Raw genomic sequence first — 6,757 nt, forward strand, 5'->3', positions numbered from 1 at the left:
ATATCATATGAGAAAGATAAATTAGCAGGAACAGAGGCATAGTTGTAGAAGACAACTTGGGGATGTACAGGAATGTAAGTGGTTAAATGTGGCTAGACTATAACAATATTTTGAAGGAGTAATAGACAACAAGACTGAATTAATAGGGAAGGCTTATACCATGCTTAACCCTCATTTATTTTCTCATAATAATTTATTGCATACTAACTATATGCCATATATATACATGTAGGTGCATATATATATGTGTATATATATATACACTTATATCTTGGTCATATATACAGAATGCCTTGTTCATGCTATGGGGATGGTTTGACCTGAAATTTTTTTTTTTAATTTATGCTCTTGAAGAAAATTCTGCTTACATAGAGGGGCATATAATTTTATTTTAGTCTTTCAGAGATTTGAGTGATTTGAGAAAAGCACAAACCATTTAGAGATTGTTATGCTATATTTGCAAGGAAAAATAATAAAAGACTATCCAGAATGTTAGAGATTTATATTTCTTTCAAAAGAAGAATGCAATTCTACATCCTGAGAACATTCTGATCAGCTAGAGATTTTATTGCAGCTTTTGACACTCACAATAATAAAATATTTTGTTCAGGTACCATTTGTTTTTTGGGTTTTCTTTCCAACTATATTTGATCTTGCATTTTAGATTATTAAAATCACTTGCATCAGTTATGATCTTGAGCCATGATTCTTTTAATAGCTGACATTTTTTATTTATTTGTAATCTCATTTGCTATTTTACTTGCATTTCGATTTTCTTATTATCTAACTGCTTATTTTTTCTTTGCAAATCTAGAGCCTCCTATCTACTATGAGCTAGCTTTCATTTTTTTATGTCAGTAAGACAGAGAAACTACTAAAAATAAAAAATATTCAAAGGTGACTTGAGTTCAGTTCAGTATTGTTGCGTTACTACCTTTTCAACTCCAGAAAGCTTGAGTTAAAAGGTGCCTTTGAAAACAAGGGAGGATGGTTTTGCTGATATTTTATTCTTAAGGGAGACTTCTCCATAGTACAGTCACTTAGAATGGGGTTTGAACAGTGCATATAATAAACTATTTTGTCCTTTTTGGAACTTCTTTCTGCATATGAAGTATTTTGAGAATGTCAGGAGGCATTTAATAAGTACTGGGTGATTAAATAACTGACATACACAAATATTTTCCCATTATTTACCTACGAAGTTTCCGGGTAATATATCAAACTCTCCACAAATTCAAGAAGCCTACTCTACATCAGACTTGTCTTTTACCTAAAGCATAAACAGATCCTTCCAATTGCTTCTAATTCACTGTGGAACTTTTACAGGGATATAATCTGGGGAGTTTTCTTCTATTCGTGTTTTTAATGCTTTCCTCTAGGGTGGTGGATTGAAAGTAATATCAAGAAAAACAAGACATGATGAGGCAACTTCAAATTGACTAGAAGTTACAAAACAAGTAATGATACAATTCAATAATACTGATTAAGTCCTCAAATACAGGTTGTGGTTCAAGCGAGTAAAAGACCACATTAAAAAAAGGATCAAGAAATATGGGATTTTCAGGTATTAATTGTGTGGATGATATCTGCCTGTGCAGAGGAACTGAAAATAATAAAATCGAGAAAGTACAGGGACTCCTCGGAAGGACAGAGAATTAATTTGGCTGGAACATTTAATTAACTGAGAGTAATTGTAGAAGATAAGACTGGAAGAATAATTCGGGGTCATATTGTGGGGAATTTAGAAAGCCAGGCTTAGAGGTTAAGATTTAATAAGCTAGAACAAGTAAAGGAATTTGAACAGAGAAGTAACATGGACAAACAGATGCGTTAAGAAAATTTGGCAGCGATGTATCAGCAAACTGGGGTAGGAGAGACTCCTGAATTGGAGGGCCAGCTAGCTGTTTATGTAGGTAGGAATCTAATGAGGCCCTGGGTCAGAATAGTGAAAGTGCATTCTGAAAACGGTGGTTGGTAGAACTATCTACAGGACTGGCTGTATTTGGTTCGAGTGGCCTAGAAAGAGGAAAAGCCAAGAATGAATTTAAGATTTTCTTTGTGACCAAGAGAACAGTGAAGCTGTTAAAAGAAATGAAGAGTCAGGGAGAGGAGTAGGTTTTGACAAGATAGAATGATAATTTCAGTTTTGTTGACATGAAAGTGGAGAATTCCAGCTGGTTTGGATATAAATTTTGAAGCTGTATGCATAGACAGTTGAAAGCATAGGAAATTATAAGGTCCTTCACAGATACAAAGTAAACAAAAACAAAAAAGATTTTAAAGAAGAAATAGGCATATATTTTTGGAACTGAAATACATTGGTAAGAACTACCATAAAGGTAAAAGAGGGTGTCATAGATATCTATCAGGATCTAGTAGAGTCAGGGAAAACTTCCCAAAGGAAGGGAAGGCTGGATCGATATCTGAAGCGTGAGTAAGGATTTTCCAGGAAGCGACGGGTGCGGGATAGAATGCGCTGTGTACTCAGTGAAGTGGGTTCCTCAGCCAGTCCCAGGACACTCAGTCTCCTGTGAAGTTCCTCACCTGGAATTTGATAACAAGGCTTATATATTCATTTAGCCATAAATCTCTTCAACTTTAGTTTACTTCCCTGCCCCTCCCCCCACCCGGAGAAGCTCTCTGACTTACAAAATAACTGCTCTAGAATGCCTTGTACAACTCTGATTTTGGTAGATTTAAAGCCTTGTCTTGCTAAGTCCTTTAAATTTATCTGGATTTTCTGGGTAATGAGAAAACAGAGGTTTAGCTAATAATTTCCACTATATTGGCAATAGCAAAAAATTAAACTTGTCTTTGACAGCTTTAAATCCTGCCTTTCAAAATCTTTTCTTGAAATATATGCTCTATCTAAAAATTTCCCCCATGTCCATCCATTTTTTTCCTGTTGAATATTTGCCGTGTTCTTTGACAATTTTCTTCTGTAATTTTTCCTAACATATTAAGGTTCATATCTGCTATTATTTTTATTAGCTTTTGTAGATTCGAAGGAGGCTTTTATACTTTGAAAATTAGCAAGATTTAAAATTATTTTATGATTCTATGAATAGTTAAAAATACTACTTAGGATTGTTATAAGAGTAATAGTCATACCAATACCGGTAATACCAAGTAGTAGTACTATAAATACTAGTACAATAATTGATACTAATAAATATTTGTTGAATGTAACCATATTCTAGGGCTGCCTTGTTTAATACAATAGTCACTAGTCACATGTGTCTGAGTACTTGCAATAGGACAAAACTAAATTGAAATGTACTCTAACTGTAAAATATTCATCAGATATAATAGATGTAGAAAAAATTTAAAATACTTCATTAATAATTTTTTATATTGATTGCTTACTAAAATGATAATATTTTGGATATATAGGGTCAAAGAAAATATACAATTAAAATTAATTTCCCTTGATTTTTAAAAAATGTGTTTATTAGAATATTTATAATTACATGGCTTGCATTTGTAGCTTACATTATATTTCTATAGGACAGCACTGTTCTATGGCATGTATAAAAGCTTTACACAAATTGTCCTTCTTTAAACTCCGCAAACTACTCTTGTGTGGTTGTTGCTATTATTATTCTCATGTTATAGATGAGGAAACAAATCTCATTACAGCTAATCAGTGGTGGAGAAGAGATCTGTTCGCTCTCTGGCTTAAACAGAAGATTGTCAAACAGAAGACTGAAATTGTTGCTAGGCTAAGAAACACACATTGAGAATTTGCTTCCCCTTTGCTTTGATAGTAACTTTCCCATTTCATTTATGACACCTGAAGTTGGCTTCGTTATCACCGTCAATTTTAAACGTACAGAACCTTTCACATAGGTGTGCACTATCCAAGTGTATAATGCATACCAAAGGGTATAATGTATACCACAATGTGTAATTATATCAAACTGGGGTCAAATAAAAGGCTAAGTAACTTACTGGGTCTGGAAGTTGTTGCAGAGGTTAAATGGCAGGGCCTCCTTTAAATTTTGCCCCAGCTGTATGCTTCCTTGTTAGAATCTAGCTCTTGTCCATAGGCTATAGTATTGCTAATATCTTTGGGATCCATTGGGATAAAATTTGATATCAGTTGGGTTTTCAGCCTCTTCCAGTTTCTAACTGAAGCTTGGTGTTCTCATTGCTCAACAGACCCCTAGATGGTGCTTCTTTTTAATGAATTATAGAAAACTCCTTTGGGTCTAAATTTGGTAGTGATTCTGCCCCTGCATAGAGATGAATCTCAGAGAAATCATGCTTCAATTTTTTATAAAGCCATTTCTTTAATTTCTTCTTTAGTCAAATGTTATTATGCCCATAGGTTTGTCATAAGATGAAAGAATTTGGAGAATACTCTGAAGAATCTTGATTCCTTTTTGTTCTCTCACCCTCAGGCTCCTAATATAGATGCTAATGTACCCAGAGGCTGGGACACTGTCTTCTTTTCACTTATCCCACATTTACTGCTTCGAATTTCAAGAGTGCCTGATAATTGGTGAAATCAATCTACTCATGTATAATTAATATAAATATATGCAGTTGTACATTGTGTACTGACTCTGTACTAGTCCCTGGTGGTCAGAATGAACAATTTTTTTTTTAATAACATATTTCAGACTCAATAAGAGGTGTTTTGCAACTTCTCTTGTGGAGGATTCTTCTATTGGTGTCAGTTTCTATCCAAAGGCTCTTCTGTTTTAAATGTTAATGTTATAACACAAAAGAGAAAATGACGATGCTTTGTGGAAGTTTTATTTCAAGGGTCTTAGGAAGTAGTAAAAAATATTTTCCATTTTTTTTAGAATACTTGTATGTCCTCATTTAATCATACATTAGTATAATTAACCTTCTTAATAATTCTTAAGCTTTAGCAACTCTTCGTGACATCTTTTAGATTTTTTTGTGTAATAAGTACATAAGTTGGAGCACTTACTCTATGCCAGGTACTATTCTAAGTGCGTTATAAAATATTAATTCATTAGTACTATGACTTTAAAGTCATAGCTTAATAGTAGATTTAATAGTAGTTCGTTATTAGTTCAGATTGGGTCTTTTGACAAACATATAAAAAAGGAAGAATGATATATATCTCTGTATATATATCTTATATATCTCTGTAGACCTTAGGTTAGCTACAGTGATTGCCACCATGTGGGGATGTGCTTGCCGGGGTCTAGACAACCCATTTCCAAAGAAAACAACACACAACATTTCATTCTCTATTTCTCAAATTCTAGTAATTCACTCATTTTTTTGGTTGTTGTTTATTTTAACTGAAAGGAAAAAAACCTAGGCCATTGATTGCTAGTTCACAGTCTCTTAACTAGAGAATAGAAATTGCTAATCTTGCTCCTAGAATTAGTGTTTGTCTATTTATTTATTTATTCATTCATTCACTCATTCATTCATTTATGTATGTAATTTTAGGACTAGTCCACCAGCCTGAGAGTCTTCAAAGATATTTCTGAATTCTTATTAAATGAAAAAGCCTGGAAGCCAAAATTGGGAAATACGTAAAGCTTAAAAGCAAAAAACTGTCAAAATTAAACTAATGGTCATTTTTGAAAAAAAAATACTCCACTGTGAAACATATCAAATTAGCATTGCATATTGATTCATTCACTGAGACTCTGATATTTAGAAGCAGACCACCTTGATTGGAACCTTGTGATGGAAATCAAGAGCAGTGATGACTTTTTCTCATCTGCAAATCATGGTAATGTGAACTGTATTCAGTTCACAAGCATTGACTTTAAAATGAGAACCTTTAATATATACTTTACTGAAATATTGATAATCAGAAAAATGACCTGAATTATGTCAAAAGGATAGATATAGTAAAAATTACAGAAAAAGGTTATTAAAAAGAGTAAATAGCAAATATCTATCAAGGGAAACATTAAAGTGTAGGGCTTAAATGTTTTCTTTAATTTACACATTGTTTTATTTACTTATTTTTCTGAGGCACAAGATCTCTAAAAAGGAAAGCAGGCTTTTAGTACTTTTGGAAGCATTTATATAGATTTTTAATTAAGTCAGTGTGTGCTCCTTTCTTGTTTAGTCTATGATACACAATTTTCTAGACATATATACTGTACCAAATTCTTTCATCTTTTTAATGTTGTTAAGCTAAAACTGAGAACGTTTAGATCTTTTGTATTTGTCTAATTGCAGTAAACATGCCATCACTCTGGTTAATATTTTACAGTAAAGTATTAGCATGAAAATATCAAAGGTATTTAAGAAATCAATTTTTTTATCAAAAAAGAAGAAATATTTGCATTTAAAAAGTCCTCCTAAATGTCAGTGCACTTGAAGTGTTTTCAGCAACTCTGTTAATGCTGATAAGGAAGTCCTCAGCCTCTATTAATACACATTATTTAAAGTCAAAATAAATAGGACATACATGAGAGTGAATTTCAATCCATAGTTTCATCAAAGTGATGGACACTGTATTAATGGTTTTATTTGTAATTTTTCTGCAGAAAGGCACTAGATGATCCTATATGCACATGATAATAATGAGATTCATTTTATACATCTTCCTCTGAGAAAAGGAAGTCATTAAATTGAAAAGTATTTTAAAAAGGACTCAAATCACCTAAAGGCAAATTTTTAGTCAATGATGATAAATTTCGTGACTACCTGCTAGATGCCGATAGTCATGTTTATAGTTCATATAAAATAATGATTACTTTCTATAATTCTAGGTAATTCTTTCCATGAGCAAATTAAAAATTAAATTATT

Source organism: Pteropus vampyrus, unplaced genomic scaffold (assembly GCF_000151845.1).
Source record: "Pteropus vampyrus isolate Shadow unplaced genomic scaffold, Pvam_2.0 Scaffold82, whole genome shotgun sequence".
Lineage (NCBI taxonomy): Eukaryota > Metazoa > Chordata > Mammalia > Chiroptera > Pteropodidae > Pteropus > Pteropus vampyrus.